General features: G+C 34.5%; 1 protein-coding gene across 2 annotated transcripts in view; it reads right to left on the bottom strand.

Moving 5' to 3' along the window:
• Positions 1-4,270, bottom strand: part of LOC105117567 (uncharacterized) — a 9,316-nt gene extending 5,046 nt beyond the window's left edge. The window contains exon 1 of one of the 2 annotated variants that reach the window (XM_011015290.1): positions 4,258-4,270. The gene's annotated coding sequence lies outside the window, so the exon portion shown is untranslated. Of the gene's footprint in view, positions 1-642; positions 844-4,257 lie in introns of those variants that run through there. The other variant, XM_011015289.1, reaches the window with a different exon arrangement.
• Positions 4,271-13,071: the final 8,801 nt, after the last annotated feature.

Raw genomic sequence — 13,071 nt, 5'->3', positions numbered from 1 at the left:
AACGCCGCCCCCCCACCCCCCCCCCCCCCCCCCCCCCTCCCGGGCGCCGTAGTCTCCTAACTTTGATTGTAATCCAAGAAATGGCAATTGTTTTCTTCCAAGCATTCTGCGGCTACCATCTATGCTTCCTTTTCCCTTTTTTTTTACGCTTGTTGCTTGAAGATTGCACAAGTTATATTTTGATTTATTCATTATGATTCCTGCCTATTAAAGAGTAAATAGATGCTATTGTGTACCCAATATATACCCATCATATATGTGCTTTAGGTTTAAAGCAAGTGGGGTGTATAAAAGTTGAATGGGAGCATGGCCATAGCTAGCACATGGCAAGGCTTTCACATTCATGAAAGTGGCATCTTCGATTTTGAGTGACTTGGAATGTATTTTCTTTTCAGGAATCATGCACAGTGTAGACTATATCTCTGCAAATTGCTTTTTCACGGGGCAACATATAAGTGGGTGGATCCACAGAAATATAAAGTTTTGGAGTTTGAGTACCACGAGCTTACAGGTTTGCTTCCTCCAAAATTAAATCCTTTGAGATCATGGGTTGCAGAGCTCAACTCTGCTTAAAAGCTATAGAACTCGTAAACTAACTCAATTGCATTTAAAAAAAAAACATAAAAATATTTGCATCTATACCTTGCAAGGAGTTGGAGTAGAGGAGGTGTCATGGAGATCAAATCAAACATTCACAGGACGGAGATCACACGACAACCCAATTTGGTAAATCCGTCGTCTTACAGCTAAATTGGTCCCTTAGGCTTGTATCAATTACGTTCATGTATGAAAGTCATGGCTATACAATGGGACAAAAGATAATGGAGAAATAATCTGTTTGTATGCATAAAACGCCTAAAAGCCACAAAAATAAAAATAGAGAAATTCATAATAAAAGAATATTTTGAATGAGTGATGTACATGTGGTTTTGAATGAGGTGTCCTACATAAGATAATTATCTTGTAAAGCCACCGCATTAGGGGAAGGAGAACCAGCCCATGACAGAAGGAATAGTGCTGTCTTTCTATTAAATAAAGTTTCATGGCACAGATCTAATGTCGCATTTTGGTTAATGTTATAGAAAAAAAAAAGATAAATAAATGTATATGGATGAAGAAATAATTTCAGACACATTAAGTAAATATGTTTATAAAGGTATTTTAAAATAAATATGCATGCTTGGAGAACATGAAATATAAAAGCTATCATCTTTGTCCTTATTATCGTCATCATCTTTTTGTTTCTAACCATCTAAATCATAAAACATAATACTTATTTATTTTTAAATTTATTCAAATTAATTATTATTTTATTAAATAAAAAAATATTTGATTTTGACTTATCAAATCAACACTACATCTATAAGAAGGTTAAAAATGCAATTTCAATCCAACCTATAATCCCTATAAATTAGTTATAAATTAGTTATTACTACTATAAAAATATTAAGCCCAATAACTAGATAAATGCATCATATTTTCTTTTCTAATATGAATAATTCTCATTAGTTGCAGGATCTTCAAGAATCCTTTTCAAGTTGGAGTTTATGTTAATGAAGCCCAACTACATGTCCATTGATACGATCAAAAAATTAATATCTTCTTCTAAGTGCAGGAGTGTCGAAGTAATAAATAACTCGGCAAAACCGAGATCGAACCATAAGTAGGTTAATTATATAAATTATAGATAACAATAATATAACAACAACAACAATAATAGTAGTAGTATTATTAATAATAATAATAATAATAATAGAAGAAGAATAAAAAGATGAAGAAGAAGTTGATGAGAACTTTGAGATGAAAAATTAACATAAGGATTAAACAATGATAACAACAAATATCAAGGTTATAGGATCCTTTAATGGTATGTCAAACAAGTATAGTATAAACTCTTATTATTCAATTGGAAACCACACACTAAAAAGGTTCCAATTAGATTATAAATTATTAACATGATTACATTAGTTATCTTTTTCAATTAATGTTAATATTTGTAAATCTCATCAGGCATTCATGATTATAACTTATGTTAACAACAAATCAAGTTCCTGTCATAACTCAGGTATCGGTAATACCATACAGTATGGGTATGAAAGTGCCAAGTATTTGATGTGCCAAGTATTTGATGTACCAAGTGTCATATAACATAAATATAGATTAGTCATTTAACAAACAAAGTATTAAAGAGTGAACAAGATAACAAATATAAAACATGTTAGTATCAAACATTAAAGTCCATCTTAAGTTTACACTATACTTATTATTACACCATTAGTGTAATTTTTTCACCTTGACATAATAAACTTAGCTAAACATAATGAAAGAAAGAAAGAAAAAAAAAAGAACATAAATAAGATAAAAGTTAACTAAGTAAAGGAAGGGAATTGAAAAGCATAAACTTGATATTAATAAAAGCAAAACATAAGCATTACAAAAATACAAAGAGAGAAAACAAGAGCATGATCTTAATCTAGAGACCAAAATGCCTAAATGCATGACAAATGCCTCCTTTATAGGTCAAAATTAGGAAATATTGATTTGATGACTAATTAATAAGTGGATAGCCAACTCTTGACTTCGTGACAATCCTTATCTTCTCTTGTCTGCCTAAAACATGAAAGTTGTAGGAAATTATCTCAGCTTTCTAGAAAAAAAATAGAGGTCATTTGGACTCCTAGAACTGTAGATATGGGCCAAACACTAAATAATGTTCGGGCTGGAAGACAAATTCAGACTTCTTCATTCTTACTATAATTTGGAATTAAAAATGGTCTTATTAAATCTTGTGCTCCATATGAAAGTTGTAGGTCTATATCTTACATTTGCATCTATATAAAGTAAATATAAATTCGAGATATATAGTTCCAAATATGACCCAATTACCAAATAGTATTCTGGTTTAGATTGTACCGACATCTTTTTTCTAAGTTTAGTCATCTCTTTGTCTTTTCAATTTTAGTTCTTAAACTAATCAATCAATCCTTTTATTTATGTGATAGACTTGTATTTAAAATGAATATTTACCATAAATTAAACGTATCTTATATTATTAGATATGTTCGTATAAAATATGTTTTAGTTAAGGAGTTATTGATACTTCAATTGCAAAATGATAATATAAAATCTTGATAAAAATGCACATTTAAGTACTAATAACACTTCTTTCATTATGTTATTTATTTTTCTACTTATTACTAGTTCTTAGTAATCAAAGCGTTAAAATAGAAAAATAATTTACAAATTTCACAAAGCAAGGTATTCATCATTCAACTTCCCTTAATCTATCTTGATAAACAAACTCATTAAATTTATACATCTGCTCAATACCTCTTAAACAAGATATTAATAAACCTTTCTTTTGTGCTCAATATATCAATACATCGTTATAATATAAAATCTTGATAAAAATGCACATTTAAGTACTAATAACACATCCCCAACCAGCTTATTACTAGTTTTTAGTAATCAAAGCGTTAAAATAGAAAAATAATTTACAAATTCCACAAAGCAAGGTATTCATCATTCAACTTCCATTAATCTATCTTGATAAACAAACTCATTAAATTTATACATCTGCTCAATACCTCTTAAACAAGATATTAATAAACTTTTCTTTTGTGCTCAATATATCAATACATCATTATAGGGCTTTTCTTGAAAAAAAATAAAATTTTTGTTCTAATGTTTAAGGTTAACTTCCTTGGGTTGAGATTATTATTTTTTTCTCTTTTTTTTCTATTTTTTTTTTAATAAATATACATATAACTTAAAACATCATGCATCTTTAACTTATGTAACGAGCTTTTAGCTAAGGACTTCTAGACTAGTTTGTCTTAAGGCATTAGGTGTTGAGACACCCCTACGAGCTTAGTAACTCGGGTTACCGATACTGATATGTAGATAGTGCAATGTTTGATTTTCTTAAGGTTTTCTCCTCAACCTATGTAACAAGTGTTGGGCCAATAGCTCCAAAGTCAGTTAACTTTAAGGTATTAGGTGTTAAAATACCCATTCAGACTTAATTGCTTAGGTTAGGGAAGCTACGAAACAAAACTTATCTATATTTTTATTATCATCATTTTTTTTCTCCTTTTTTGTTTTTTTTTCAAATTATATACTATTATTTTTTCTTAGTTGTTACCTTTAACAAAAGAACATAAATAATATAATAATCCAATATACAACCCACAATCATATGTTAAAGTGTGTGTGAAAATTAAAGTTTAAAAATACATGTTAAATAAGTATATTAACAACTCAAGTTCCTTTCATAGCTTAGGTGTCTGTTATACCATACAGTATGGGCTATGAAAATGCCAAGCATTTGATGTACTAAGTGTTATACAACATAGATCTAGATTAGTTATTTAATAAGCAAAGTATTAAAGAGTGAATAAGATAACATATATAAAACATATTTATATCAAACATTAAAGTCTATGTTAAGTTTACATTATACTTATTCTTGCACCGTCAGTATAACCTTTTTACCTTGACATAATAAACTTAACAAAACATAATGAAAAAAAGAAAAATAAATAAACAAAATAAGAACATAAATAAAATAAAAGTTAACTAAGTAAAGGAAAGGAATTGAAAGACATAAATAAGATATTAATAAAAATAAAACTTAAGTACTATAAAAATACAAAGAGAGAAAGCAAGAGTATGATCTTGATCTGGAGACCAAGATGCCGAAATACATGGCAAATGCCTCCTTTTATAGGCTAAAATTAGGAACTAGTGATTTGATAACTAATTGATAAATGGGTGGACTTAGTGATAATCTTTATCTTCTCTTGTCTATCCAAAATATCAATGATAACATCAGAATTGGAACCACTTGAAAACATAAAAGTTGTAAGAAATTATCTTAGCTTTCTAGGAAAAAAAATGGAAATCATTTGGACTTCTAGAACTCCATATATGGGCCAAACACTGAATAGTTCTCGGGCTGCAGGACAGATTCAGACTTCTTCATTGTTGTTATAGTTTAGTCATGAAAATAGTCTTTTTAAATCTTGGGCTCATCTAAAAGTTGTAGGCCTATGTCTTACCTTTCCATCCATATAAAGTATACCTAAATCTGAGATCTACAACTCTAGATATGACCTAATTACTAAATAGTGTTCCGATTTGGACTTAACTAACATCTCTTTTTTAAGTTTGGTCATGTCTTTGTCCTTTCAATTTCAGTTCTTAAACTCATCAATCAATCCTTTCATTTATATGATAGGCCTGCATTTAAATGTATATTTACCACAAATTAAAGGTATCTTATATTATTTTATATATTATTATAAAACATCTTTTAGTTAAGGAGTTATTGATACTTCAAGTGCAAAATGATGATATAAAACCTTGATAAAAATACACGTTTAAGTACTAATCACACCCCTCAACCAGCTTATTACGAGCCCCTATTAATCAAAGCGTTAAAATAGAAAAATAATTTGCAAATTCCACAAAGCAAGGTATTCATTATTCAACTTTCATTAATCTATCCAGATAAACAAACTCTTATTAAATTTATATATCTGCTCAATACCTGTTAAACAAGATATTAAAAAACCTTTCTTTTGCTCTCCATAAATCAACACATAGTTATAGGGCTTTTCTTATAAGAAAACAAGATTTTTAGCAAAGGAGATGTAAACTCAATTCGTATGATCAAAACTGTGCTCACAAAGTTTCAAGATCTATCAGGTCTGTATCCAAATCCAAATAAAAGTGACATCTTCTTAAGCGGTGTGTTAAATGCTGAGAGGGAAGAGATTATTCATGTTCTTGGGTTTGCAGAGGGGGAGCTCCCTATGAAATATTTGGGAGTGCCTCTTATCTCGTCCAGACTAAAGGCTGTTTATTGTAAGGGGCTCGTGGATAGAATCACCTCTAAAGTTCGACATTGGACTTGTAGAACACTCTCGTATGCAGGACGAGTACAACTGATTAATTCAGTTTTATTTTCCATCCAAGTCTATTGGGCATCTCTCTTCCTCTTACCTGGGCAAGTCATAAAAAGTGTGGAGCAAATTATGAGATCCTTTCTTTGGTCAGGTTCAGATATGAGAACTACTGGGGCTAAAGTGGCTTGGGATCAGGTATGTCTTCCAAAAAAGGAGGGGGGGCTAGGAATAAAGAGGATAACAGAATGGAACAAGATTGCTTTGTTGAAACACATTTGGAACCTGTGCAATGACTCAGATGGCTCAATCTGGTCTACTTGGATCAGATGTAATCTGTTGCGAGGTAGGAATTTCTGGACAATCAAGACGCCACAGAATTGCTCTTGGGCATGGAGAAAGATTCTAAAGCTCAGATCCTTAGCATGGCCGAAGATGAAGTACATCATAGGGGATGGCAGGACAACTTCTCTATGGTTTGACAATTGGCATCCTCACAGCCCGCTCGCAGATTCTTACGGCGACAGATTCATCTATGATTCAGGTATGGAAAAGAACGCGAAGGTGAATATGCTGATTCATAACTCAGAATGGAAAATTCCTACCACTCACGCTATTGGATGGCACCCCATTGTAGAAGCTATTCCTTCCAATTCTAATCCTATGATAGGGCAAAATGATGAGATTGTTTGGCTGGATTCACCAAATCACAGATTCTCGATCAAAATAGCTTGGGAACAACTAAGATTTCATCATACGATGGTCGAATGGCATGACATTGTGTGGTGCAAGAATGCTGTTCCAAGACATTCGTTTCTTCTATGGGTGGCTGTCCAACAGAAACTCACAACTCAAGATAGACTTCATCGATTTGGTATACATGGTCCCAATAGATGCTCACTCTGTCTCCGCAACTACGAAGATCACAACCACTTGTTCTTTGAATGCTCCTATACTAAAGCGATCTGGTGGGATGTTTGTGACAGATGCAACATTCCAAGAATGACAAAAGGATAGGATGAATGGATTCGATGGGCCACTGTCACTTGGCATGGCAAAAGTTTTGTTAATTTTTCTCGTAAACTCAGTTTTGCAGCTACAGTGTATCATATCTGGCAAGAAAGGAATGCAAGGACCTTTGCTGGAATATCTAGAACTCAGAATTTGGTCTTTCATCAAATTGAATGTATCATCCGTGATAAGCTTGATTTGATGAGGAACGTTCTACCAACAGATGAAAATAAAAGAATCCAACGAGCATGGAGGGTTAATAACATAGATTCTTCATTTGATATTTAGCTGGTTGTATTGGTTTCCCTAACGAATCAAGTTAGGTCTTGAGTTTTCAGTTCGGTGGCTAGCATGTAGCCATCTGTTGTTTTACGTTTCTGTTCTCATTGTAAATCTGGGGTATGCCCCTTATAATTTTTGTATCGTTTTCCTTTAATATATACATCAACTTACCAAAAAAAAAAAGAAACACAAAAACAATGTGAGAAAAACAAAATAATCAACCTTTATCTACAAGATTATTCAAACCAGTTGATTCATTTTCACTAGGAAAATTATCAAAGTAAGTTTTCAAATGATGTTCATTTTTCTTAAAATCATTATCATTCTTTGAATTCTCAATATCACAGGCCCCATAAAGATTGCTCCATCTTAATCTTAGCTCTTTAGGGAATGCATAGAGTTGAGAATTATAAAACAAATTTTTTTGACCAGTATCAACTTTTTGACAATTTTCACAAGTTTTGCAAAATGCATGCGTGTCCTTGAACATGGTGGGCCAATAAAATCCATTTTGAAAGATTTTTACAGATGTCGTTTTTGACGAGAAATAACTTCCACATGCTTCAAAATGACAAAATTTAATGACACTACTTACCTCATTGTCGGGAATGAATCTTTGAAATATTTGATCAGGACAATATTTGAATAAATTAGGGTCATCACAATAAAAGTTCTTCACTTCGTTCAAAAACTTTTCTTTGTCTTGGGTACTCCAATCAGCTGGCAAATCTCCTAAAGCAAGAAAATTGATATTTTTATCATACCAAGGCATTGGACTAAGAGAAAGTAAGGATTCGGGCATCTTTGCGTGTGGGTTGCGTGACCATGTGATCACGAGGTTCGCATCAGATTCATTAGGAAAGTAATCATCGATTGGTGTGATGTCAAATGTCGAATCTGTTGTCACTATTGATAAAAGATTCACATCAACATTTTCGGTGCGTTTTTCATCTGTGATTTCTTACTCAGAATAAATCATTTGTAAATCTTCAGATTCATCCAATTCATTTTTACTTAAAGTAGATTCAAGTTGATCATAAACTAATTCGTCAATATGATCTACTTCTTGTAAATCATTATCATCTCCAGGTTGCTTGCAAATGTTGAAAATATTCATCTCCAATGTCATGTTTCCAAATGATAGCTTCATCAGTCCATTCCTATAATTAATCAATGCGTTAGAGGTTGCAAGAAACGGACGTCCTAAAATAACAGGAAATGAATTACATGCTTCAACAGGTTCTGTGTCCAAGACAATAAAATCCACAGGATAAATGAATTTATCGACTTGTACTAACACGTCTTCAATTATTCCTCTAGGCACTTTTACAGATCTATCGGCAAGTAAAAGAGTTATAGAAGTTGGTTTTAACTCACCTAGATTGAGACTCTGAAAAACTGAATATATAAGTAAATTCACACTAGCACCAAGATCAAGTAAGGCTCTTTCAATTTTTTGTTCTCCAATAAAGCAAGAAATTGTAGGACAACCAGGGTCTTTATATTTCAAAGCATTATTTTTCTGAAGAATGGCACTTACTTGTTCGGCTAGAAAGGCTTTCTTTTTCACATTCAGTTTCCTCTTCACAGTGCATAGATCTTTCAAAAATTTAGCATAGGAAGGAACCTGTTTAATAGCATCCAGCAAAGGTATATTGATCCTTACCTGTTTGAAAATTTCAAAAATTTCAGAGTTGTGATTGACTTTCCTTTGTTTGGTCATGGCTTGAGGAAATGGAAGTGCTAGCGGAGAATCAGTCTTTTCTTTGGAATTTTCAGATTCAACCCCTTCCTTAACCTCAGAGATTGACTCATCATCTTTCTCATAAGGTTCAATAACCTTACCACTACGCAGAGTAGTGACTGATTTTACTTGATCCATGTGTTGGCTTCCGGAACTACTTGCATTTGCATGGTATTGCCCTTTGGAATTTTGTTGTGGTTGAGATGGAAACTTACCTTTCTCTTGGAAACTGAGAGCAGATGTTAATTTTGCAAGAATATCTTTAAAATCTGTCATGTTTTGAGCAAGTTGAGTATTGATTGTCTCTTGCTTTTCAATGAATGCATGCAATGTTTCCTCAAGATTTCTTCTAAGAGGTGGAGCATAAGGAGGTGCATATCCATGAGAATTTTGGAAATTGGGGTGTGCTTGAAATGGTGGTTGTGAAGTTTGTGCATTGTTGTTCTCACTCCAACTAAAATTTGGGTGATTTCTCCAACCAGGGTTGTATGTTTGTGAGTATGGGTTGTGGTTGGCCCTTTGGAAACTGTTTAAAGCATGGACTTGTTCATGGAGACATTCCTTAAAAGAAGGCAAGGTTGGACAATCGTTGGTTGAGTGTTCATTTGTTTCACATATTTGACACACAATGTTTTCAACAGATTTTAATTGACCACTCCTTTTCAATTCTAGTGCCTCGACTTTTCTAGCTAAAGATGCAAACTTGGCTTGGATGTCATGATCTTCCCTAAGGTTGTAAATACATCCACTAGATGTATGAGGTTGAGTTTTACTCGGTACCTCATAAGTACCTGCGGTGTCCCAATTTTGAGCATTTTCAGCTAACAAGTTTAAGTACTCCATTGCTTCATCAGGGTCTTTATCTTCAAAAGTTCCATTGCACATCAATTCAACCATTTGCCTATCTCTAGGTGTTAACCCTTCATAAAAATATGAAACCAATCTCTATGTTTCAAAACCATGATGAGGGCAAGTACTCAGCAAGTCTCGATACCTATCCCAACATTGGTAAAATGTTTCTCCTGGTTTTTGAGTGAAAGTAGTGATTTGTCTTTTGAAAGAGTTTGTTCTGTGTGATGGGAAAAACTTCTTTAAAAACTGTTGTTGCATTTCATCCTAAGCACGAATGGATCCTAGTCTCAAATTTTGTAGCCATGTTTTAGCCTTATCTTTTAATGAAAAAAGAAAAAGCTTTAATCGGATGGTGTTCATGCTACAATTTAAATTATTATATGTGTTTTTTTTTTTGGTAAGTTGACGTATATATTAAAGGAAAATGATACAAAGATTATAAAGGGCATACCCCAGATTTACAATGAGAACATAAACGTAAAACAATAGATGGCTACATGCTAGCCACCGAACTGAAAACTCAAGACCTAATTTGATTCGTTAGGGAAACTAATACAACCAGCTAAATATCAAATGAAGAATCTATGTTACGTTACCCTCCAGGCTCGTTGGATTCTTTTATTTTCATCTGTTGGTAGACGTTCCTCATCAAATCCAGCTTATCACGGATGATACATTCAATTTGATGAAAGACCAAATTCTGAGTTCTAGATATTCCAGCAAAGGTCCTTGCATTCCTTTCTTGCCAGATATGATACACTGTAGCTGCAAAACTGAGTTTACGAGAAAAATGGATGAAACTTTTGCCATGCCATGTGACAGTGGCCCATCGAATCCATTCATCCCATCCTTTTGTCATTCTTGGAATGTTGCATCTGTCACAAACATCCCACCAGATCGCTTTAGTCTAGAGCATTCAAAGAACAAGTGGTTGTGATCTTCGTTGTTGCGGAGACAGAGTGAGTTAGTATAGGAGCATTCAAAGAACAAGTGGTTGTGATCTTCGTAGTTGCGGAGACAGAGTGAGCATCTATTGGGACCATGTATACCAAATCGATGAAGTCTATCTTGAGTTGTGAGTTTCTGTTGGACAGCCACCCATAGAAGAAACGAATGTCTTGGAACAGCATTCTTGAACCACACAATGTCATGCCATTCGACCATCGTATGATGAAATCTTAGTTGTTCCCAAGCTATTTTGATCGAGAATCTGTGATTTGGTGAATCCAGCCAAACAATCTCATCATTTTGCCCTATCATTGGTTTAGAATTGGAAGGAATAGCTTCTACAATGGGGTGCCAGCCAATAGCGTGAGTGGTAGGAATTTTCCATTCTGAGTTATGAATCAGCATATTCACCTTCGCGTTCTTTTCCATACCTGAATCATAGATGAATCTCTCACCGTAAGAATCTGCGAGCGGGTAATGTCATGCCATTCGACCATCGTATGATGAAATCTTAGTTGTTCCCAAGCTATTTTGATCGAGAATCTGTGATTTGGTGAATCCAGCCAAACAATCTCATCATTTTGCCCTATCATAGGATTAGAATTGGAAGGAATAGCTTCTACAATGGGGTGCCATCCAATAGCGTGAGTGGTAGGAATTTTCCATTCTGAGTTATGAATCAGCATATTCACCTTCGCGTTCTTTTCCATACCTGAATCATAGATGAATCTGTCGCCGTAAGAATCTGCGAGCGGGCTGTGAGGATGCCAATTGTCAAACCATAGAGAAGTTGTCCTGCCATCCCCTATGATGTACTTCATCTTTGGCCATGCTAAGGATCTGAGCTTTAGAATCTTTCTCCATGCCCAAGAGCAATTCCGTGGCGTCTTGATTGTCCAGAAATTCCTACCTCGCAACAGATTACATCTAATTCAAGTAGACCAGATTGAGCCATCTGAGTGGCACAGGTTCCAAATGTGTTTCAACAAAGCAATCTTGTTCCATTCTGTTATCCTCTTTATTCCTAGCCCCCCCTCCTTTTTTGGAAGACATACCTGATCCCAAGCCACTTTAGCCCCAGTAGTTCTCATATCTGAACCTGACCAAAGAAAGGATCTCATAATTTGCTCCACACTTTTTATGACTTGCCCAGGTAAGAGGAAGAGAGATGCCCAATAGACTTGGATGGAAAATAAAACTGAATTAATCAGTTGTACTCGTCCTGCATACGAGAGTGTTCTACAAGTCCAATGTCGAACTTTAGAGGTGATTCGATCCACGAGACCCTTACAATAAACAGCCTTTAGTCTGGACGAGATAAGAGGCACTCCCAAATATTTCATAGGAAGCTCCCCCTCTGCAAACCTGATAAGAGGCACTCCCAAATATTTCATAGGGAGCTCCCCCTCTGCAAACCCAAGAACATGAATAATCTCTTCCCTCTCAGCATTTAACACACCGCTTAAGAAGATGTCACTTTTATTTGGATTTGGATACAGACCTGATAGATCTTGAAACTTTGTGAGCACAGTTTTGATCATACGAATTGAGTTTACATCTCCTTTCCTAAAAATCATCAAGTCGTCAACAAAACAAAGATGAGAAATGTTGTCCTTCTTGCATCTCCAGTGGAACTTGAAGTTTTGGTTGGCACTCATCTTGCAGAATAGCCCCGAAAGGATTTCCATACATAGGACAAACAAATATAGAGAAAGTGGATCCCCTTGTCGCAGCCCTCTCCCCCCTTGAAAATAACCTGCAAGCTCACCATTGACGTTGATAGAGAATTGACATGATGTAACACAAACCATAATCCAATCAATGACTGTTCTAGGGAATCCCATTTTTCTTAACATAACATCAACGAAATCCCACCGAACCGAGTCATAAGCCTTCATCAGATCTACTTTCATAGCACAACGGGCAGGTCCCGTAGATTTATGATAGCCTTTCATTAGTTCCTGAGACAAAAGAATGTTGTCGCTGATTCTCCGTCCAGAGATAAAAGCAGTCTGATACGGACCTACTAAGGATGGCAAAACAGCTTTGATTCTCCAAGCTAGAATCTTAGAAATGCATTTGTACACGGTATTGCAGCAAGATATAGGACGAAAATCTGTCAACCTCGTAGGATTGGCAACTTTAGGAATAAGGGAAATGGATGTAGCATCCATTTCCTTAAGCATTCTCCGAGTCTGAAAGAAGGAGCTAACAGCGTTGATTACATCTTCCCCAACTATGTGCCACATTCTTTTGAAGAAACCTGCGTTAAATCCATCCGGACTAGGGGCTTTGTTGTTCTTCAAACTAAACATAGCATGCTTAATC

Source organism: Populus euphratica, unplaced genomic scaffold (genome assembly GCF_000495115.2).
Source record: "Populus euphratica unplaced genomic scaffold, PopEup_1.0 scaffold1407.1, whole genome shotgun sequence".
In the NCBI taxonomy this organism is placed as follows: domain Eukaryota; kingdom Viridiplantae; phylum Streptophyta; class Magnoliopsida; order Malpighiales; family Salicaceae; genus Populus; species Populus euphratica.
The sequence above is the reverse complement of the archived record's forward strand: the minus strand, read 5'-3'. Positions and strand labels throughout refer to the sequence as shown.